The 24418-nt window shown below is 37.9% G+C and overlaps 1 long non-coding RNA gene across 2 annotated transcripts; it reads left to right on the top strand.

Annotated features, from left to right (window-relative positions):
• Nucleotides 1-474: 474 nt before the first annotated feature.
• On the top strand, nucleotides 475-16805 carry LOC131895565 (uncharacterized). Of its 2 annotated transcripts, XR_009375218.1 has the most exons (4): nucleotides 475-563; nucleotides 5477-5527; nucleotides 14233-14325; nucleotides 16357-16805. It is a non-coding gene; the product is annotated as an uncharacterized LOC131895565 (long non-coding RNA). The 2 variants fall into 2 exon arrangements; XR_009375221.1 differs by lacking the exon at nucleotides 5477-5527 and having other exon boundaries at nucleotides 480-563.
• Nucleotides 16806-24418: the final 7613 nt, after the last annotated feature.

Below are 24418 nucleotides of genomic sequence, written 5' to 3'. Positions count from 1 at the left end.
TCTTCCAAGCTTCTATCATACTTAAATATGTATATGAATAAGGTAAAGTAAACCAACATTCATTTTGGATGTTTGGATTTATCTATTTTAGAGACCACAAAGCCTCCCCTCCCCCACCCCATGCAATTAAAACTATCAAATCCTCTTTCCTAGAGAACAGCTATAATTACACTCATACTTTGGTGAAGACTGTATCATCTGTCTCTGATTCTTGGTTTTATAGGGACTACTTAGATTTTTTTCACAGCCTGATTCTGTCCTCTGGCTGGTGGTAATACCCTGACTACCATTAGCTTCATTCCTAAGTGGTCCTCAGCATTAATAAGTACAAATAAAATCACATTTCAGTACAAATAAAATATCACCATATTCTGCCTATCAGTTAAACCAACCTTTATGAGTATGAGTTATGGTCAAGAATAAACCATATGGTCAATCTTCCTGAGGGTTATAATTGACTAAACCATCTGTTTCATCATAGAGAGAGGAATGTAGAACACTCCTGACTAAAAACTGTTACAGCTCATGGTAGACCACGGAAGAGATATTCTGAAGTTCACAAGGTAAGAGGAAAGAAAATAGTACAAATCCCTGATGCATTGTTTTCTGGAGTCTTCTTTATGCATTAACTTCAGTTCAGTCCTTCTGATCTTTATCTTATTATTTCTCCTTACTATGAGTATGTGATACACAAGGAGGATCATTATGTGCTGGTTTCAGGACACTTCCCCCCCACCTCAGAATGTTTTTGTAGTGGTCCTTGCTGTCAAGCCTCTTCCAGACCTCATGCTATGATTTGAACATGGCCTGTTTCTAGAAGTCCATATGTTGGAAGGTTGGTACCTGGGGTTCTGTAACAGAGGTGGTGTAACCAGATGCCCTTCAACTGAAGAAGGAATAAACAAAATATGGTACATATACACAATGAAATACTACTCAGCAGAGAAAAACAATGACATCATGAGGTTTGCAGGCAAATGGATGGATCTAGAAAAAATCATCCTGAGTGAGGTAACTCAGACTCAGAAAGACAAACATGGTATGTACTCACTCATAGGAGGATACTAGATGTGGAACAAAGATGACTGGACTGCTACTCACATCACCAGGGAGGCTACCTGGAAAACAGGACCCCAAGAGAGACACGGGGATCACACAATGACGGAGAAATGGAAGAGATCTACATGAACAGCCTGGACATGAGTGGGGGTAGTGAAGGGCGAGGGTCGAGGGAAAGAGAGCTTGGGGGAGCGGGAGATCCCAGCTGGATCAACAACAGAGAGGGAGAACAAGGAATAGGAGACCATGGTAAATGAAGACCACATGAGAATAGGAAGAAACAAAGTGCTAGAGAGGCCCACAGAAATCCACAAAGATACCCCCACAACAGACTGCTGGCAATGGTCGAGAGATAGCCCGAACTGACCTACTCTGGTAATAGGATGGGCAAACACCTTAATTGTCGTGCTAGAAACCCCATCCAGCGACTGAAGGATCTGGATGCAGAGATCCATGGCTAGGCCCCAGGTGGAGCTCTGGGAGTCCAATTAGTGAGAAAGAGGAGGGTTTATATGAGCAAGAATTGTTGAGACCAAGGTTGGATAAAGCACAGGGACAAATAGCCAAACAAATGGAAACACATGAACTATGAACCAATGGCTGAGGGATCCCCAACTGGATCAGGCCCTCTGAATGGGTGAGACAGTTGATTGGCTTGATCTGTTTGGGAGGCATCCAGGCAGTGGGACCGGGTCCTGTGCTCATTGCATGAGTTGGCTGTTTGAAACCTGGGGCCTATGCAGGGTAGCTTGGCTCGGCCTGGGAGGAGGGGACTGGACCTGCCTGGACTGAGTCTACCAGGTTGATCTCAGTCCATGGGGGAGGCTTTGCCCTGGAGGAGGTGGGAATGGGGGGTGGGCTGGGGGCAAGGTGAGGGGGGCGGGAGGGGGGGAGAACAAGGGAATCTGTGGCTGATACGTAGAACTGAATTGTATTGCAAAATTTAAAAGAAAGAAAAAAAGAAAAAAATGGTGGAGGGGCACGGGTAAGAGGAAGGAACATGAAACACACACACACACACACACACACACACACACACACACACACACACACACACAAAGAAGTGGGGTCTAGTGAGAGGTCCTTGAGGCTCTAAATTCATGAACGGATTTCTTCTTATCAAGTTGTTGGGTCTCATGTGACTAAATTAATTTGAACAGGAGTGAGTTTCTACTAAAAAATGAAACCAGCTCTGTGTGAGATCTCTTGCTTCCTGTCTTGTCATAAGAATCTGTTGCATTTCAAATAGTTCTAAGCATTTGATGTGATGTAGTGATGCAGCCAAGGGCCCTCCCTAGACATTATGCTTTCACCTTTTTCACTACAATAACCACGAGTCAGGAAACATCATCTTCCTTTGTAGAATGTGCAGCATCTAAGATTCATCTACAGCAACACATGGTGCACTTAAGCACCTTGATTCAACTTAAGTGTCTAAAAAAATCTTTCTTCTCAGAAATTGTGTGATTTAGTTAACATTGTAATGTGCAGTTTTGTGTATAAAGCATAATAATTTGTGTTGTTTGCTGCAATTCATGTCAACCTAGTTTTCCCATGAACTAGACATTCTGTCTATTATCAACTGCACCGACCAAGATTTGTACTACGTGCTCTGATTATCTAGTTAAAGAGTGTGTTTTGAACCAATCATTTCATGAATCTTCAAATGAAGATAATAATTTTAACTTCCTAGAATTATTTTGAAATGATCACTAAATCATTTACCACTCAGTAGATAGACAGTTAATAAGCCATACACACACACATCTATCTATGCACAGCAGATCATCGTATATCAGGGATTTAAGGCCAGATGACAAGTGTTCGCCTGTCTATATGCACTTATTGATTCTATCATGTATTCTGCTTTTGTTATGTGATGATAATATATGATGATAACATAGAATTATGGCCTGTACACACATTTTTTAAAAGTTCATTCTTAAAAATGAAGGGAATCTGAGAATTCCATTTGACTTTAGAAAATGTGTGTCAAGTTACAGAACATTTGCAGCCAAATGAAATTAACTTGGTCAAGTACCATGTACAAATCTTTTCAGAACTCTTTCTTTCAACTCCAGTCCTGAAGGATAATTTAGCATTTTTATGTCATTTGTCTATTTGCCTACTTGCTTCCTTTATCATTTAGAGATACTTGTAAGAAAGGATCAGCTTTATCTTTTTGCAAATAAATATGCTGAAGTAGTAATTCTGGCTCATTTCTACTCTTGGAAGTTCAATGAAAATTTAAAAAGTCAGCAAGTATTATTCTACTTTGTAAGTTGAGAACATCAACATACTAATCACTTTATACTTAATTCTCTGTGAATTACTGAAACATTTAGGAGTTTATAAAATTCATATGATCTCATGGTCATAAAAATGATATGCATACTTACATACATGTATTACATAAACAGATTTGACAAGATATTGAGTACCTATTCATACTAACAAAACAGGCATTAATCATGTATAGTTTTGTTAGATGTATTGAGATAGGAAAGACTAAAAGTGGGAAGAATTGTTCCTTTTGGATTGGTATATAGTAGAAAGAAACATGTGAAAGAACTAGTCATTGGTTATTCTTTTATTTTTATTTTATTATTTTAGGTGTACTAGTGCATGGCTATATATATGTCTGTGGGCCATGTGTGTGTTTGGTGCCCATATAAACCAGAAAAGGGCACTGGATCCTCTAGAACTTGAGTCAGACCATTGTGAACCATGATATGGGTGCTGTGAATGGAAATGAAACCAAGTTTCTCTGGAGCAGTAGTCAGTGCTCATAAGTGTAACTGCAGAGCCATCTCTCCAGTTCCATCTGTCATCTGTCTATCTATCTATCTATCTATCTATCTATCTATCTATCTATCTATCTATCATCTATCTATCTATCTATCTATCTATCTATCTATCTACCTACCTACCTATCATCTATTTATTTCTAACTATAGCCTAAAAAAGGAATAGAACTTAGTGTTTTAATCTAAGACAAATTACTTGGCAATTTCAGATTTTTCTGCTGGTAGGATCCTGCACAAGCTCTAGCTAAGTCTTAGGTTATCATTTGCTATTTCAGTTTAGATGCTAAGATAATAGCACTATCTTATGGAATATATAATAGAATAATTACATAAGATAATATATGCTTCACACATCACAAGTATTGCATATAACAATGATGACCAAAATGATTCATGATATTAAAACTAAAATACGGCACATTATTAACATATGTTTCTGTATTAATGAGCACATAAGTATGGTAAATTATACAGAGTACAAAATCTAAGAAGCCACTGGTGTTGAGAATTGACAAAGAAATTCTAAGAGCTGTAGTCGATCATCAAGCACTTGTCAGTATATATATAAGACTCCTCATTCTCAATCCTAAGATTATATATATATATATATATATATATATATACACATATATATCCATTAACATTTACCTCCTCACTAAATCCTGTAAGAGGTTTGCTTAATAGAGTTGGACAAGTGACATAAAAGGTGGAGATAATACACATAAGTTATTTATTATACACACACTACGCCCATACACAGTATATGCAGTGACTTTCAATTCCTCTTTTCCATCGCTAAAGGTGGAATTGTTGTCCTTTCTCTGAACTCTGCATTTTTCGTAAAACAATTCAGCAGAAGCGACAATGTGCCAGTTCTGAGCCTTGTCCTCAAGAAACATTTCCAAATTCTGTTTTAAATCTCTGACCCCCAAATCTTGCCTGAGAGTAAGTCTGAGTTGGTCTGTTGAATGAGGAAGGAGAGGGATTACACAAAGAAAAACAAAGTTATTGCATGAAAACAATTCTACCCCAGTTATTCCAGACCAAGGTGGCCTTCACATTTACTGCATACTGCTCAGCTTTGAAATGTGTCACTGTGTGTCTAGCCCCAACACCATTCTTTTCTTAGAATCATTGTTTTTTAAAAAAATTATAAGTTGTTTCTTCATGGCTTTGAGCTTTAAAAGAGTCTCTTGCTAATTTTAGAATTTAATAATGCCATTCACAAGGACCTAGAAGACTTTTCAAATGTAATTATCAAGGAAAACAGATCCCTTAGTTCCCAGTGTCTACAGCAGAAGCTGAATTTCTATGACGCCAAGTTCCAAATCTGTCTTTTGTCATAAGGGCTAAGAGGTGTGTTTTCATTCTGGTCAAAGCTAAACGGCAGGAAGGGATGATCTATGATGTCCTCTTAACTTCCTCCAGCTTTTGCAACTAGCTTGCTAGAGGATTTAAAATGCCTCCTAAGTTTTGTTTATGTAAAGCTGAGCTCAGTCTGAGTTAATACCTCTCTCTTATATCACCTTATCATTGAATAAACTTTTCCTTGTCCATTATGCATTTTACTACAGTGAATATTTTTTTTTGGCTCTGGCAACCTCTACTAGGTACACCATCTGATGGCACAGCAAAGACAAGTGAAGTCCAAATTATGTCAGGTGAGCCTGACCTAAATCAGCAAAGCTGCCCAAACAACTTGCAGCTGCATGAGTAATAAGTGATTTTTGTTTTAAAACACTACATTTTAAGGTGATTTGTTATTCAGAAATAATTAACTGGCACAGAAATTGGCAGATATGTGTATGATTCTTCTAAAATACAGAGCATTAGCTTTGAGACAAATCAACAAAAGAACGAGAGATACAATGAAGAACATGGTGTAAGTGGCTGGAAAAATGTCAATTCATGTTTTACTGTAGTGGAAACTATTGGTAAGCCAACCATCTGCAACAAATAAGCAGACAGAAAATATATTGACCAATTGTGTGGATAGGAGTAATGAGATGTGGGGGGAAAAGTATAAAACAATAAATTTCAGGACAATGATGAGCTGTGAAGAGATAAGTTAACTTACAAATAGAGTTTTAAGGCAATACAGAGATGCTAATATGCTTTGGAAATACATTTACTTCTGCATTCTCCAACATTTTTACTTGGCAAAATGGTCTTTAAGTGAAGTGAATCCATAAGGGAGCACAAATAAGAAATTTAGAATATGGTTAAAAAGTTATTCATCAAGACTTCCTAATGAATAGGCAAGGCATATTCCTAACAAAGGCATGCAAGAATTAAGGCTATATGTTAGTTTTTCTAGGCCAACCTGCTCAAATAAGGTGTGTGTGTGGTAGTATTGTGTTCCCCAAAATATTGTGTATCCTGATAAACTTATCTGGGGTCAGAGAACAGAAAAGCCACAATATGAAACATAGAGGTTAGGCAGTGGTAGCACACGCCTTTAATCCTAGCATTCCAGAGACAGAAATCCCCCTGGATCTCTGTGAGTTCAAGGCTGCATTGGAAACAGCCAGGCATGATGACTCACTCCTTTAACCCCAGAAAGCAGCCTTTAATCCCAGGGAGTGGTGGTAGAAAGCAGAAAGGTTTATAAGGCGTTGAGGACCAGAAACTAGGAGCATTAGGCTGGTTAAGCATTTGCCTGGTTAAGCATTGGGCTAGTTAAGCATTCAGGCTTCTAGCAACACAGTTCAGCTGAGACCCATTCTGGATGAGGAATTCAGAGGCTTCCAGTCTGAGGAAACAGGACCAGCTGAGGAATTGGCAAGGTGAGATAGCTGTGGCTTGTTCTGTGTCTCTGACCATCCAGCATTTCACCCCAACAACTGGCCCCGGGTTTGATTTTATTAATAAGAGTCTCTAAGATTCATGCTACATCTGTGTGTGTGTGTGTGTGTGTGTGTGTGAGAGAGAGAGAGAGAGAGAGAGAGAGAGAGAGAGAGAGAGAGAGAGAGAGAGAGAGAGATTCTATCAAATGATCTTCAAATTAAACATTGAGGCAAAGTCTCTCATTTGTATACAGTGCTTGCAATAATGCTAGTCAAGCTAGCCAGCTGTCTCTAGGGTCCCAGGCTCTGGAATTACAAGAAGGCTGTCATATTCACCAGCATTTACATGGATGATGGAACTTAAAAATCTAGTCTTCTTCTTGGGCACATTTTCCAGTTGCACCATGTTTGCATCACATCTTTAACTGCCTCCCAACAGTACAAGGCTGAAGACTAAACCTTACATTCATGGCCTTTGGAGAACAATTAATATCTAAGCTACAGCATTTGACTTCATAAGCAACTAAAGAAGGTAAATAAGGAAAAATACCACAAAGGTACAGCCAAGAACAGTGGATGGCAAGGGGCTGGTTATCGTTTTTAAGGAGAACTAAGATCTGGCCAGCAATATTCCCAGTCATAAAGCGTTCAAGTTTCTAGCAACATCTATCCAATACAGTTTGAAATTACTATGGATTGGAAACTACTATCTGCCTCACTTTCTCCTCCTTAAATGTCTGCGGTATCCTTCACTATTATCTAGTGCATTTATATCAACATGGGAGTGGAAAATGTGGTCTTTTGATTAATAGCTCTTCAAATTGGGAGATGTTACACTCAAACGTGTAGTAGATCAAAAGATGCTGATTGGGCTCAAAAGAGACGATTTAGCCTCCCTGAGATACACTGGGTGAAGAACAGTTGCTGTTCTTCAGCACTCAATCAAGTTTCAAAAAATAATCACACACACACACAAAACACATACACACCACACCACACATGGTAAGTTTAGATTTTTGTGTTGTTCTGCCTTTAAAGCTATTCTTGGGCCACATCTTATTAGACTTTAGATAATATTAAGAAACAAAAATACATACATGTACATGTATATACAGACACAAACACCATATATATATATATATATATATATATATATATATACACATACATACATACATACATATATATGGTATGTGTGTGCGTGTGTGCGTGTGTGCGTGTGTGCGTGTGTGCGTGTGTGCGTGTGCGTGTGCGTGTGCGTGTGCGTGTGTGTGTGTTGTGCACATGAGATAAAGTATCCACAAAGGCCAGAAAAGAATGATGGATCCTCTGGAGCAGGGATTATAATCCATTGTGAGCCACCTGACATGGGTAATGGAAACAGACCTTGAGTCTCAGCTGGAACAATGCATGCTCTTCACCAATGAGCCATATATCCAATCCCAAAGGTGCGTACATTTTTAATGCGAAAGGATGTACCAAAAGTGGATTTATAGCTACTGTTCTGCATATTGCCAAGTTCTTTTTCTGTGCATGCTCTCTGTCATGACATTGCATATCATTTTTTAAGGTTTGAATTTGTTCAAAAGATAAAAAAAAAAGATTTGAATTTGTGGCAGAGTTTGTGTTTGATTAGGAGCATATGCATGTGAGTGCACATGCCCACAGAGGCCAGAGGTATCTGATCCCTTGGAGTTGGAGTTATTGGTGGTTGTGAGGACTCAGTGTGGGTGCTAGCAACCAAATGCAGGCCCTCTGTAAGAGCAGTTCGAGTACTGAAATGCTGAGCCATCTTTATAGTCACAGCTCTGCATGTCCTTGTAGTAAGTAGTGTATTCTTTTTCCCCACATTAAGTTTGTGTTGGCTTTTGGTTTTTGAAGGATTCTAGAATATGGAAGATATAACAGAGTGCAACTGCAGAGGCTGTGCATGTTTCTTGTAATTTACTTGGCTGTCTACCTCCACCATGAGGAAAAATGAAGTATCTTTTCTGCTGAGGGATGGAAATCAGACTCATATAGCTAAATTCCCTTACTAGCAATCATACATGACTTCACAGTCTTTAACTGACTCAATAGTTGACTACAGACACATCAATGAATCTAGCTATTATTTGCCAAGCTTGGCTTATGATAGGGTAACATTTTTAATCATGGTACTAAAAAAAAGGCACAAATTGCTTCCATCATTAGCAACTGGTTTTAGGAAGATTTCTTGCATAGCTGTAGCTAACAGATCCAATCAGATATCATACTTTTGATGGTTAACACTGATTATCATATTGTCAGTATCTAGATTCACCTGGTAGACAAGCCTCTAGGCATGTCTGTAAGACAGTTTCTAGATTAGGTTAATTGAGATGGGAAAACACAACCTAAGTGTGGACATGACTATTTTGTGGGCCAGAGCCTCAGAACTAATCAAAGGAAGAAGTGAGTGAACTGGCAAATGGCAATAATCTCTGCTTCCTGATTGCAGACATGATGTGACCAGCTGCCTTCTGTTATTGCCACCATACCTTCCAAGATTTGGTGGAGTGCATCTCCTTGACCTATAAGCCACTTCATTCTTGGCTGCTCTTGCTAGCTGTCTTTGTCACAACAATGAAACAAGTAATGGATATGTTTTAGCAATGCAAAGTCTAGGCAGAAGATATCCATAGCTGTCTCTCAGACTAGGCATATGCTCATTCCTATGGATTACCTTGCTTTTCTACAACACACTGTTACAGGGTCAGGTCAATCCAACACATCTCAAACACCAAGTCAACACAGAAAGCTAAAGTTTATTGTAATCCAGCTGATATTAATTGATTAGAGATGAAGAATAGACTTGGAGCTGAACTGCAACCTGAGCCCAAATGTTACCGAGCTTTTACAGTTACATTTTCACTAATTAGGATTCAGAGATTAGAAACTTTCCTGTGTGACATGTTTGTCTTGTTCTTATTGGGTTGCTTTACTCAAGTATGGCTGGGCAATTTACTCAACATACATGCCTCTCCTTGCCAAACAGGATGTCAATTACCCAGGGAGGCCTTGGGAACTTAAATTTTATTTGACTCCAATTCAAAATGGAAACTCTATTCAAAATAGCTTGTTAGGTTCCTTCTGACAGTACCAGCAGAACCTCTGCTTGGCCCTTGCTTATGTTTCATACAAACACAATCTCTTCACATTCTTCTGAAGTTTTCACAAGTATTTTTAGCTCATTGAAACATACTACTGAAAGTCACTTCCTCTCTAGATTCTGTGTTTTATGTTCCTCCATAGTTCATATCACTCCTGAAGATTTACCCTGAGGTATGGGGTCGTGTGTTCCTAAATGAATATGTCAAGAGGTCAGGGATTTTCAGGAATGTATATTATAGTAATGCGTGTGATATATATCAACATAAATAGATAAATAAAGAGAAAAATAAAATAAAAAAGGAAGATAAGAAAATATAGTAATGAAGAAAAGAGAAACAAAGAACAAAATTCATTTTAACAGAAGAAAGGCCATTAACAGCATGTAACAGCAAGAATTTATTAATTTATGAGTTTGTACATTAAATAAAATAAACCTTGTTTACTCTGAAGTGCAGTTTTTATATAAGTGTGGGTCTCACCTCTCATCAAAGAAGATTCTTTTGCAACTTAGGAGACCGTCATAGAAAGCCACTAGTGGTCAAAATTCAAAGAACAACTGAATACGGGCTGCACATCCCCAACTGATATCCTACATAAAAGACAACTTCACCACTAAAGGCTCAGAGAATATCACAGAAGAGGAGGTAGAAAGAGTGTAAGAGCCAGAAGATGCTTACAGTATGGCAGCTGCAAGATGGTGTGCTTGAAATATGCCAGGAAAGCTCAGCCTAGGAAATCTTAACAACATGGTTACTAAACAAGACCTGCTCAATGACAACACCAGTTAACATGGCAATCTGGATGGGGGACCCTAACAAGTCCTCACCCATAACGGAAGAGCTACATACATTCAGCGGTTGTTGAGAAAGGGAATATCAGTCCTCTCAATGATCCCCTGGTATATTATTCAATCCCAGCAGTCCTCCCTAAACATATATAAATATGAGCAACAATAAATGGACTCCTCATGGTGAATTTATAATATATTTTTGTCTCTTCTATAGATGGATGATAGATAGATAGATAGATAGATAGATAGATAGATAGATATTCCAAAATTAATTAAAATGTCACAGAGTTCAGATGGATGGGGAATGGGGAACATTGGAGAAGTTGGAGGAGGAGATTGATGAAAAGGGTGAAAATAATGTAAATATACAAAGTTATCACATATAAAATTCTCAAAATAAAAAAGATGTTAAAAGAAAAAGTAAGCAAGTGCTCACTTATAGATTATATACATATACCAACTTCCATAGCCCCTCAAAGGCTCAGGGAACATCATAGAAGAGGAGATAGAATATGAGAGCTAGTTTATGGGGAGAAGTGCACTAAAATACTCTCTCCTGTACAAGGAATTGCTGCTTCACACATGAACTCACAGCAGCTGTGGTTATCTGTAAAAGACCTTCATGAGACCAAGAAGATTCAGCATGGACATAAGATGGGTTACTATACCCTATACCTAGCTGAAGGGTGTGTGTGATGGCCCCACATAGCCATAGTACCAACTGGACTCAGTAGGCTACATTCTTTTTAAAAATACAGCACATGAAGTTAAGAGTAAGATATGTTGGGTGTGGGGTTGAGGATTTAGCTCAGTGGTAGAGTGCTTACCTAGCAAGTACTAACTAAGGCCCTGGGTTCGGTCCTCAGCTCTGAAAAAAAAAGACAAAATAACAAAAAAGATATGTTGGGTGTGTCCAAGGGGAGCTGGAGGGTAGGTGGGAATTAGATATAATCTAGACACACACACACACACACACACACACACACACACACACACACGAAATTTTCAAAGAATAAATTAAAATACTGTTTTAAGAAATAGACATTCAAATAACAGCAAAGTTAAACTGTTCACAGACACTTTTATGAAAGTCTCAGAGGAAGACATGGCTAAAATATATCAGAAGTATGCACAGGTAAAGTTTAACTAAATTACAAAGTTAGATACTATTTGGGATAACATGTCATTGCAGAGGAAACAAAAATCACTTGTAAAGTTAGAAGACTGTCAATGAACATAGCATATTTGGAAACTACCCAGAGAAGCCATGGTTGTGATGTCAGCCTGGAACAAAATTGTAAAACTCTATTACACTGCTAGATATGAAGATGTGATCTGTAGATAATGTTAAGCCAAGAAAAAAAATCAATGATTGCAGAAATACAACATTTGATCCTCTTTAAATACCAAATAAGTTTGCAGCATAATCCTGTGTTCTGGAATAAGTACTCCCGGACATACAGAAATAGTTTGGAGTGTTGTAAAAGAGCTAGCATAATTCTTTTGACAAATAATGCAAGTTAAAAATGTTCTAAATCAAGCTCTAAAGGAACCATGAAAAACTCTTGTAAGACTTTTTGGAATCAATTTTCTTGCTATGATGCAAGAGGGATGTGGGCTCTGGTCAAGCCTCAGTAGTACCTTGTCTACCTACCCATGCATGAACTATGATATAATTTGTACTAGTTTCTTACTTTTAAAGATGCCACCCCTGAGCTCAACATAAATAAGTAAAAACCCTCAAGTCCCCTTTCCCATAGGGTAAGCCCTTATGCACAAACATAGATTTGCTTTTTCCATCTGTTCACCTGTGACAAAGTGGGGACACTATGTGAACTAACTGGAGAAATTTAAGTAGCAGCTTAAGACCAGGGAGCCCAGTTAATTAGGCCACCTAGGAACTAAACCATTTTCTGGAGACTCTGTTCTTGGCATGAACTGTAGGAAATGCTGAGGCAGTGGTTTCCAATTCTTTTCATGTAAGAAGAGGAGACATCCCTGATTTAGATGAGACTATCTGATTAACAGAATGGACAGAGATGACACCTCCTCTGGAGATTAAAGGTAGAATTGTAACATGAATTCTCAAAAGGTAACTTCATTTTCCAGTCTCAGCCTTGTCTAGTAAATATAAAAACCAGGAGTCTCTGCTGATATTTTTAGCGATGTGATTTTCTACTATCTTCATCTCCTTTATTATGCTACTTGGTGTGTCCTGTTAGTTCCATGATGAATTAAGCAGCCAACAGCCTCAGCTGGCTCCTATGTTTATTGTGGAGATGCCCTGACACTTGATAACATGCATCAGTGAAGTTCTGATAACCCTAGTAGACTTCTTTGCTGCTTCAATACCAACCAGTGCACAAAGTAGAACAAGAGAATAATGATAGAGTGAGTCAATACTATTCCTATCAATAGAGGAAGAAATTCATAGAGAGTTCTGGAAACAAGCCACTAGATATTAGAGATGCTCCACACTGGAGCATTCAAAGTCTTTTTCACAATTACTGAAAAAGCAAATATCCTTTTCTTCTCTATTTGAGACTATTTTTCTTTAAAAAGACCATCATACACAGGAAGTTTTCTAAGTGAAGACACCATAGAAATAAGCAGAGCAGAAACAGGCAATAGGGCCAATGACTGATAAAATGACCCAAATCCTTGAACCCAACTTGCTTAAATTTATCAGCCAATTTAGCTGATGAGTCACCTTGTATGTTTAAAGTCATTTGGATTAGATTATTTCTGTTTCTTGCAGTCGGAGTTCTGACTTAAGCAAAGTATTGAGGCATTGATGTTAGGCTAGACAAACCTCTAACTTCCACACATTCTGTGTGGCTGTGTACATATGGGTTATTCTGGGAATTAACTTGAGGATCAGGGTGTAAAAGGAAAGAGGGGGACTCTAACAGTGTAGATTATCAATACCATAAACAAATATATCTAGAACCCTCAAGAATTTTTTTTGAGAAGCCATGTAGTTTGGCTTGCACAAGTAAGGGAGGACAAAAGAGAATATTAGTTCTAGCTCCTGTGTTCTTTGGGTGATGGGTTGATCCACAGGGTTTTAGCTTCTTTCCCATTTGAATGCGTGCAGGTGGTAGAAATGACTGAGAAGCGTTCTTACGAGAATCTGTTAGACAGGGAATAAGAAACACCCAGTATAGGTGCTTGCTTGGGTTATTCTTGTGCTCTTGTGTTCCTTAAGTAGAATCGATAAGAAATATCTTAGGATGTTACAAAATGTCTTGAACTTGAATGAATACATCAAAATGAGGGGAATTGTTTATGGTAGCATTGTCTCTTGAAGATGTAAGTGAAACAGTAGTTTGAATCAACATTCTCTGAGTAGGGCAATACTAATTGAAACCAACATTTATTATCTAGTGTTATGTGTATGTGAATGTGACATCAGAGGGTTAAATATGGATTTGGGTGTAACTCCCAGCTCACTCAGCAAATCACTTGGGACATTTGTGTATCCTGAATCTGTAGAAACAAATGTATTTTCTTTATTATCATTATTGATATGTGTGTGATGTGTGTGTGTGTGTGTGTGTGTGTGTGTGTGTGTGTGTGTGTATTCATCCATGCATGCATGACACAGGATGTGTAGAAGTTGCAAGGAAACTCTCATGAGTTGTTTCTTTTCTTCCAGTGTTGCTGGATCCTAAGGACTCCCAATGTTGCTGCATCCTAACAGATCCCTCCGGGGAGGGGGTGAGAAGGCACAGCATCAGCTGCACAGACAGTGAGTATCAGCTGAAGGTGAATAGCAGACTCGTTTAATCAACAACAAGGAAGGACTTATATACCTTCCTTCCAGCACCCAAGCTGTGTCCCAATCTGGTGGCATGTGTAGTCATCCCTCATTGGCTGGGAATGATCAGGAACTTTGATAGTGATCAGGAACTCTGATATTGCCTATTGCTAGGCCCTCAGGCAGACTCCAGGTTAGCTCATAAGAAAGTACATTATGTGCATGCCTTGGCAAATTGTTTGAGCCAATTTTCTTGACCCTATGGGCCTGTCCTACAACAGTCAGGCATCTTCAGGAATGGACTTGGCTCTTCAGTCTTTGTAGTAAATATTTTTACCTATTGAAGCATCTCACTAGTCCGAGATATTTCTTGAGAAAATCAGTGCTATGAAATAATCTTTTTGTACATTGTGAAGATATGTCTTTGCCAAGTCAACTTCTCATTTGATTAATAAAAAGCCAATGGCCAATAGCTAGGCAGGAAGAGGTTTGGCAGGGCAGGGAAAAATAGAGTGCAGGAGAAGAAGGAGGGAGTCATCAGCCAGATGCAGAGGAAGCAGGAGATGAATATGGCATTTGGAAAAAAGGTACTGCCATGTGGTAGTTTGTAGATAAGAAATATGTATTAATTTATGATGTAAGAAGTAGTTAACAACAAGCCTAAGCTAGTGGCTGAGCATTTTTAATAAAAAATAAGTCTATGTGTGGTTATTTGGGAGCAGGCTGGTAGCATAGAGCTAACTGGCAGAACAGAGAAAGTCTGCCTACAAATGCAATTCCAATATGGGGCAAAGCCACATATGTCCATATAAAAGCTAAAAAAACTTAAGAAAAGGTTCTAAATACACAAAAACAGAACTAAACATAGTCCTTCAGTCTCTTACATAGACCACAGTATAGAGCGGTATCTCCTGATCATTGCCTCATGGCTTGAACCATGCCAGCATGCCATGAGCTAAGCCACATGGCAGATTTAAGATTTTGCTCATGCAAACAGAAACGATTACAGATGTACAATAAAGACAGATCCAGATTAAAAAAAAATCTCTAAATGGGTTATAGTATGTTTAAAAATATATATAGGCTTGAGAAGGAAAGGAGAAAGAGTATATACAGTCATAGAATAAAAATACTTTAAAATGATAAAGTCCTTAAAAAATAAAGTAATACAAAAGAAAAAGCCATATAAAGATGGATAATACATAGGGAGTCTAGATCTTATATGTTATTGTATTGTCTTTAAATTTATTGGTCAGGGTAAAAAAAATAAGCAAAGGTTTTAGATTCAAAGATCTTTTTCTTAAGGAAAAAAGGAGAATATAATTTAGAAATGATGAGACAAAATGGTAGATTATTAAATCAACTTTAATCCAATCAGCAGCTATTAATCTTAAATATTTTACATTAGTTTGGATTTTGGTTTATTGATACAAACATAGTGTTATTTTTGTTATAATGTATTTGTGTTTCTATTCTTGTTTGGGATATTGTGCTTATGCAACTCATTTAAAAGTATATATACAATTAAGAAATGCAGGTTGATAGTTATCTATAACAATAAAACTTATATGTAGTCAGACACTTCTTTGTCCTGCAGCCATTCTCAAATAATCACTCAGAGACTGAATATGAATTATAAATGCTCAGCTGATAGCTCAGGCTTGTTACTAGATAGCACTTACACTTAAATTACCCCATAATTCTTATCTATGTCTAGGTACATGGCTTGGTACCTTTTTCAGTACATTCTCATCTTTCTTCCTCTGTGTCTGACTGGGGACTCCTGACTTTGCCCTTCTCCTTCCCATCATCCTTAGTTTGGTCACCCCACCTATACCGCTGGCCTGGCTACTGACAATCAACATTTTTATTAAACCAATTTGCATGGCAAATCTCTGTAGATATAAACCAAAATCCATAACAATGTAAACCACGTAAGATTAGTAGTTTTTTTTATTGAACTAGATTCAATAGTTTATCCTTTCATCCTATCATTTCTTTATTCCCCCTTTTTCTTTTCAGAACAAGATTGCTGAATCTAATTTCCTTTGTTTAGCTTTTTTCCTGACCATCGCCCATAACAACTTGCATCCAACTGGCTAAACGATGAAAAAAATTCATCATTTATTTTGGGGAATGTTGGTGTAGTTCTCTAGACTACTTCTTGTTAACTGGAGGTGCTGGTAATCTTTGGGGGACCATGAAAAATTTAGGAATATGGTCAAGTGCTGACTGGAGTACATTGTGAGGCTGTATCATCTCAGGCAGCAGCCTTGAAGGAGTCCTGGACATAACTCCAAGGAGACTGAAACAGAGGTTCTCTGAAATGTTGGATCATCTGGTCTATCTATTCCCATTAGAAAAATTTCAGGGGATCATCCTCAATCAAACCTGATTTTTCTTAACCCAGAGTGAATCCACAGCCATGCATTTCCTGTGTGAATAAAAGCAGAACCTTTTTCCCGAAGTAACGTATTTTGACTTAAATTTTGAAGTCAAGATATTTTTAAAATGTATAGGTTGGTTTAATATAGCAGCTTTCATAATCAAATGTCTCTCAGCAGTTATCATTTGTTCATTAGCAATAAAAAATTAAAAACAACACAGTAACATACAGTATCCAGACTCTCTGTGTATTTTCCATCTTTATATGGCTTATTATTTATTATTCTATTTTTAAGGACTTTATCTATCTTTTTTCTTTTCCCTTCCAAGCTTACATATGTTTTTAATCACACTGTGACACATTTAGAGATTTTTTTTTCCCATCTGAGTCTGTCTTTACTGTGCATCTATAACCATTTCTGTCTGCATTAGCAAAAAACTACTGTGTAACTTAGATCATGAGTCTTGGTGCTGGCTCCTCCCACTTGTTTCCCAGAGAGTCTAGCTTCATAGTGGAAGAACATTTACTGCCAGCTCTGGGAGCTATGTTTACTGCCCCAACTCAAGGAAATTTCTAGGTTCATGCTGCTACTGAGTAGTGTGCCACTGGCTGCTCAGAAATACCATGTAAGTGTTTGGCACCAGGGTCTCTTAAAAGAGCCACCCATTTTTGTTGCTAGCATTGAGCCAGAAAGCTGTTTCTTAAAGGAGCTATGCCTCTGCTCATCCCCAGCAAACAGGGCCCAACAGAGAAAAGGCAGCTACCAAGAAGTCATGCTTGACTCCATTCTTGTGTGTTCTTTTTTAAGCTTTGTCAAGTTTTATGTGGAAATTTCCACCCCACATTGGAATGCCATTAGTAAATGGACATTTCCCTCTTGCCTGCCTGTTCCCAAATACCTGGCATTTGTTTCCCAAATAATTGACAAGGTGGCTTAATATAAATTATAAATATTCATCTGATAGCTCAAGCTTGTTACTTGCTAGCTCTTACACTTATATTAACCCATAATTCTTATCTATGTCTAGCCACATGGCTTGGTAGACTTTTTTAGTTTGGCATTCTCATCTTGCTTCTTCTGCATCTGGCTTGCAACTACTGATTCTGCCCTTCTCCTTCCCATCATTCTTAGTTTGGTCACCCCCACCTATACTTTCTGCCTGGATACTGGCCAATCAGCATTTTATTAAACCAATTCAAGTGACAAATCTTTACAGCACTTGTAGTTATATTAGGTATGCTTTCAAGGTTAAATAGGTATATTTAGATAGATAGATGGTCTTCAAACACTCAAAGACCTATAGAATATGGCATTTCAGATGTTTAATGACCTAAGACTTTTCTTGATAGTGGGACATGTTTATTCCTGGCAGCACAAATTTACTTCAGAGAAGACAATGAACACCAAAAACTTCCATATCGAGTTTATTTATTTTGTGGCAAAAGCTAGCCATTTGGACAAGAACTACCGTTGTTCTCATCTTCTGATAGTATGTTGTCCAAACTACACCAGCAGGACATACAAAAAAGCAACTGCTGAACATTGCGAAGACAGGGTAAGATAGTCCTTCAAAATTCCTGTTTCACAGAAATGTCTGTCAGATATACTAGGCCTATAGGTTGAAAATAGATGCCCTAATACTACAGAAGAAATTTGGGTGACTATCCAGGCAGCCATATGTTCCTGTCATTAGTAATATTATACTCTTTCAGTCTTTAACTTTGATGGAGTTAACGACTAAATGATTAGACTTAATGTTTTCCTTAGGTATAAAACTTTAGATTCATAAGGTAAGATAGATAATAGAGTATTTTCTCTACTTTTGCTGAATACAAATATACTGGATATTGCAACTGTAATACTTACTTGATAACTGTTTTGTTATATATAGTTTTACTATGTTAAATATAAAACTTTCTTTTTTAATTAGATGAAAAGGGGAAATGTTATGGAATAGTCTTTTTGTACATTGTGAATTTGCGTCTTTGCCGAGTCACTTTCTCATTGGATTAGTAAAAAGCTAATGGGCAATAGCTAGGCAGGAAGAGGTTAAGTGAGACATTTGGACAGGTAAAAGGAGAATGTGGGGGGAGAAGGAGGGAGTCACCAGCCAGATGCAGTGGAAGCAGGAGATGAATATGCCATGCTGAAAAAAAAATACCACCTCATGTTAGAGCATAGATAAGAAATATGTATTAATTTAAGATGTAAGAGCTAGTTAGCAACAAAGCTAAGCATTTATAATCAAAAATAAGTCTCTGTGTGGTTATTTGTGAGCAAGCTGGTGGGACAGAGCTGACTGGCAGAACAGATAAAGTACACTTACAAATAGGTTTTCAAAGCATGGTAAGACCAACTTGTCCTAGAGCTACCTAGGTTTTAAAATGAAAAATCATATTATCCAGAATGTCGTTCATTCCTAAGCAAATTGGGATGGTTGGTGACTACAAACAGTGGGCATAGCATAAGTTTTGTAGCCTTAGAAGCTACAGTTAAAATTGGTCACTTCCATCTTCTTGTAGGAATAGACCAGAAAAGATAGAATTATTCATTTAGAATTATATTTCACCATCATCATCAAAAAGGAGGTACTACTTCATTGTCAGGATGTAGAAGAAAATTAATATCCTAGGTTGTGTGTATATATTTTATTGCCTATGTTAATAGTAATAAGTGAGTTCAGCAATAATTGCTTGTTGAATATATATATGATGAAGATACCAGATTACTCTCTGAAAAATATGTGCTTTTTGAAGTTTTATATTTCCTATGTAACATAACCCAGTATGCCATATATGTACAGACATACTTTTCTAATGAATTCATAAAATAAGTAAATTTGGATCAGTAGTTTAAATAGTTTAATTGTAAATGGTTTCTTCCCGTATTTCTTCTCTGCATTTAATTTATGATGGCTTCATTCTAAGATTTATTCTATTTTATTCTGTGCATATGAGAGTTTTCCTGCATGTATATCTTTTCACTGTGTGAGGGCAGTACCCATGGGAGGAAGAAGAGGACATTTGTCAGCCTGGAAAAATGAGTTACAGACAGTTGTTAGACACCAGGCGTGTGCTGGAAATTGAATCTGGGTCTTCTACAAGAACAACTGCTCTTAATTGCTGAGCCATCTCTCCTGCTTCAATGACTTTATATCTAATAAAGTTCAGCTATGTGCTGACCTTATTCTGCTATATGTGTGTAAAGTGTAAACTAAATGACCAAGTGACGTTCAGTTGTGCTCACAATTTCAACAGCTCGATAAATGAGTTTAGAGGCTAACATAAAAGTAAATCCTGAAGTGAGAGTTTGTGTTCATATAGTTTCTTAGAAAGTAAACCAAATGAGGAGAATAATCCAATGGGAAGGCCCTACTAGAATTCTCTTTATGGTCTGACTGCAATAAACCCATTTATACCACTATGGAAATACAGAACACTAGCATCACTGTTAGTTCAAGCCCTGTATCAATAGCCACCTGCAATACGGGGAATGCTAATTTCTTAATGATGACGTTTTCTTCTGAAAACTAAACATGGGTTTCTATGAGGAAAATGGGATACAGTACCTGTATAAGCTGTGATACTATGGAAGACTGCCTTTCTTTTCCAACAAATGTGTCTTGACTTGTAATGATATACTGAATACCCCAATAAAGCTTCTCTGGGGATCAGAGGACAAAGCCACCCACTAGCTTTCTTCTATGAAACCCTAAGCCTCAAGAGAGAGAGAGTTCCTGCCAGGCAGTGGTGACACACGCCTTTATTCCCAGCACTCGGGAGGCAGAGCCAGGTGAATCTCTGTGAGTTTGAGGCCAGCCTGGGCTACCAAGTGAGTTCCAGGAGAGGCGCAAAACTGCACAGAGAAACCCTGTCTCAAAAAACCAAGAGAGAGAGAGAGAGAGAGAGAGAGAGAGAGAGAGAGAGAGAGAGAGAGAGAGAGAGATATCCTGTTTCATCATGCCTTATATACCTTTCTGTGTCCCGCCATATTACTTCCTGGGGGATTAAAGGTGTGTGTTACCACTGCCTGGTTCTGTTTCTCTCATGTAGCTCAGTGTGACCTTGAACTCACAGAGCTCCAGACAAAACTCTGCCTCCCGAGTGATAGGATTAAAAGTATGTGCCACCACTGCCTGACCTCTATGTCTAATCTAGTGGCTGGTTCTGCCCTCTGATCCCCAGGCAAGCTTTATTGGGGTACACCATATACCACCATATTGACTTGTATTAGAAATCTCCCTAAGATATCATTTGACACCCTCAGTTTGCCTTCTTTCAGCAGTACTTAGATCAGTCTTCCACTCAGCATTATATTTAACCTTGTTCATCAGATATCATTACATTTATCCCAGCATATAATATTTGTTTTCTTTCAGTAAATAAACACATACTGCAACATTTGAAAGAGGAGGGTATAATACATTTTCCTTACAATAATGCAGTATATTTATCTGCTTGAACTATGCTGAAAAGTAAAAGAAGTTACCAGTATGGATGCAATGAGGGAGTATGTGGCTAATATTTAGCAGATCAGATGGTAATTTATTACAGATCGAACTCAAGGAACTGTCAGCTATATCCCAAGGTCACTACATACAAGCCTTTTACTTCTAGCATTATGGGTTGGGGGGGGGCTATGAAATGCTCACTTTACTTTTACTGATGAGTGTGGATGCCTCCTTCTCAGTGTCAGGGTTCCTTGTACTTGTTTTGTACCATAGTACTAAAGGTGTGTATCAAATGCACTGAACTTTTGCATTTATCGGCTTTGAAGCTAAGCTAGTGATAGCTGCTGGTTTTAAATTCCCAGCTTAATATTCAGCACAACCACAGAGTCAAGTATCTCTTTAAGCACTTTCCAAGAGTCATTCTAACTCCCACGTCATGCCTTAAGTTGACAGTGGCTAACTCTGACTGTGCTGTGTTCATATTTTGTGGCTTCTGTAGCTGTCAGAAAACTTGATAACATTCATAATTCAATTGCCCACATAGAGCTTAAATATAACTATTCTTTATGTGCTAATACTTGTAGCTAAAGTTTTCCTGCCTGGCCCACAGTCAGGACAAATCTCTATCACCTGCCAGTCCCACAGCCTCAGACCCGACCAAGTAAACACAGAGACCTATATTGGTTGCAAACTGTATGGCCATGGCAGGCTTCTTGCTAACTGTTCTTACAGCTTCAATTAATCCATTTCCATTAATCTATACCTTGCCACATGGCTCATGGCTTACCGGCATCTTCACAAGCTGTTTCTCATCGTGGCGGCTGGCAGTGTCTCTCTGACTCAGCCTTCCACTTCCCAGCTTTATTCTCCTCCTTGTCCCGCCTATACTTCCTGCCTAGCCAACGGCCAATCAGTGTTTTATTGATTAATCAGCAACACATTTGCCATACATCCCACAGCAAATACTTATCCATCCTGATTCAAGTCCATGTAGCTCTTACATTCCCAGTTCTACTTCCATTACATAGTCAGCCAGCATTAGGAGGTGAGCTGTTGATAAACTGGTGATGTCACTGGTGGTCCAATTACAAAACCGCACTCCAAAAGTTAGATTTCTAGAGCATTAATTATTCTATTAAATGCATTAAATTTTCTCTTTTCTTCCCTTTAAAATAGTGGTTGTAAAGATTTTTTCTTTTCTTTCTTTTTTTTTTTCCCTGAAGTGGAAGTGGTCCCAGAGGTTGGAAATTGGTATTTCTTAGAAAGTAGAAATACAGTTATATCAAGGAGGAGTTATTGATTTTCATCTCAGTTGTTTTTCAACCTAAATTGATCTCCTAGGTATTATGTTAAGTAGGAATTTTCTGTCTAATATCTAGGAGAGAACAATTACCCACTCTCTTGCTTTCCCATTGATCATAGTTTCTCACCAGAGTATGAAATTTCTTCTGTATCCAGATGTTTGTAGAAGTCAAAATGGCTGATTAGGTTTCTACAAGGATCTGATTCAGAGTTAGAAGAGAATATTAACAGCCTATATGTGCAGTAGCTGTGTGATGAACCAGTGGTAGAAAAGATGGTGAATGGTCCAAGAAGAAATGAGTTGAAATAAAAGTTGTGTCTGATATCTCATTGAGCATACCACCCCCACTGTCGGTGAAGCCTGGTAAGCAGAGCTGTTTTTTCATAAATGAAAACCCTAAGGGCCTCTTTTGTGAATGAATTTATGTTAGTTGAGGCAAAAAAACAATTTCTCTACCCTGCAGAATGAAATTCTTATTTCACTTATTCAGAATATAAACCTTCTTCAAATTATTGATGTTTTAATAGCTAGTATGCCTCTGTGCATTAGTAATTCCTTTCAGCAGTTACCTATGGTAAATCTTTATTTATTTTTTATTAAGAGATTTTCTATTCATTTTACATATCAACTACAGATTCCCGTGTCCTCCCTCTTCCCATTCCCCAGCTTTCCCTCGCAACCCACTCCCCATTCCCACCTCCTCCAAGGCAAGGTCTGCCATGGGGAGTCAGCAGAGCCTGGTAAATTCAGTTGAGGCAGGTCCAAGTCCCTCCTCCCTGCACCAAGGCTGTGAAAAGTGTCTCAACCTATGGTAAATCTTTAATATACATCAGCACTGAGATGATCCAGTGATACCCATAGATACAGTTCATTTTTGCAATGAGTTGAATCAAAACAGAATCAGAAGTTACAGAGGATCATATTTGCCTCATTCAGAGTTCTGGAAAACAGAACTGCATCTCTGAGTGAGAAGATATAACTACAGGGTTTGAGGTATGAAAAGGCAAAATAGAGTCAAATCCTTGTTCAGATTCTCAGTAGGGTAACTTGGTTAATTTTAGGCTAAAATTTTGGAGACACTTCTGAGAAATTGGGGAAAATTTTCCAAGTATTAATGACGAACCAATTCTGAATGCAACAATGTATGACTTTTTTGAGAGTAGAAGTATATGTTATTCTAAGTCAGAGAATAAATGATTTTGTAATTTTTATTTTCACTGTTGATGCTGACATTGGAAGTGTAAACTCTTATCAATTCATTTGAAAACACAATGTTTTGCTAATATTAACATGATTAATAATCTGAACTTAATACTATGTGAGAGAAATCTGAGTATACATAACTAATATTTCACAAAGAGGATAAAATGTACATTTGATAAAAGAAAACATTTTTAACAAATGCCTCTAGGAAAACTGGGAGTCCATATGTAGAAGAGTGAAATTAGAGCCTTTGGTAGTTTAAAAAAAATGGCCCACAAAGGGAACGGCACTATTAAGAGGTGTAGCTTTGTTGGAGTAGGTTTGGCCTTGTTGGGAGAAATGTGTAACTATGGATGTAGGCTATGAGGTCTACTATATGCTCAAGTCAAACTCAGTATAACAGACCTCTTCCTGTTGCCTGTGCAAGATATAGAATTCTCAGTTATCTCTCCAGCACCATGTCTGCCTGCATGCCACCATGCCCCACCATGATGATAATGGACTGTATCTCTGAACTGTAAGCCACCTGATTAAATGTTTTTCTTTTATAAGAGTTGTCGTGGTCATGGTATCTCTTCACAGCAATAGAAACCCTAAGACATAGACATATGTAAAACCTTTCTCAAGTCTACTCCAAGTGGTTTTAATACTTTATCTTGAAACCTGAAATGCTGCAACTACCACAATAAAACATAGACAGTACCTTCCAAGACAGAGGTGCAGGAAAAAGACTTTCTATGT

The sequence above is a fragment of the Peromyscus eremicus genome, chromosome 1 (genome assembly GCF_949786415.1).
Source record: "Peromyscus eremicus chromosome 1, PerEre_H2_v1, whole genome shotgun sequence".
Taxonomy (NCBI): Eukaryota; Metazoa; Chordata; class Mammalia; order Rodentia; family Cricetidae; genus Peromyscus; species Peromyscus eremicus.
Note: the sequence above shows the minus strand (reverse complement) of the source record. Positions and strands in the feature narration are given on the sequence as shown.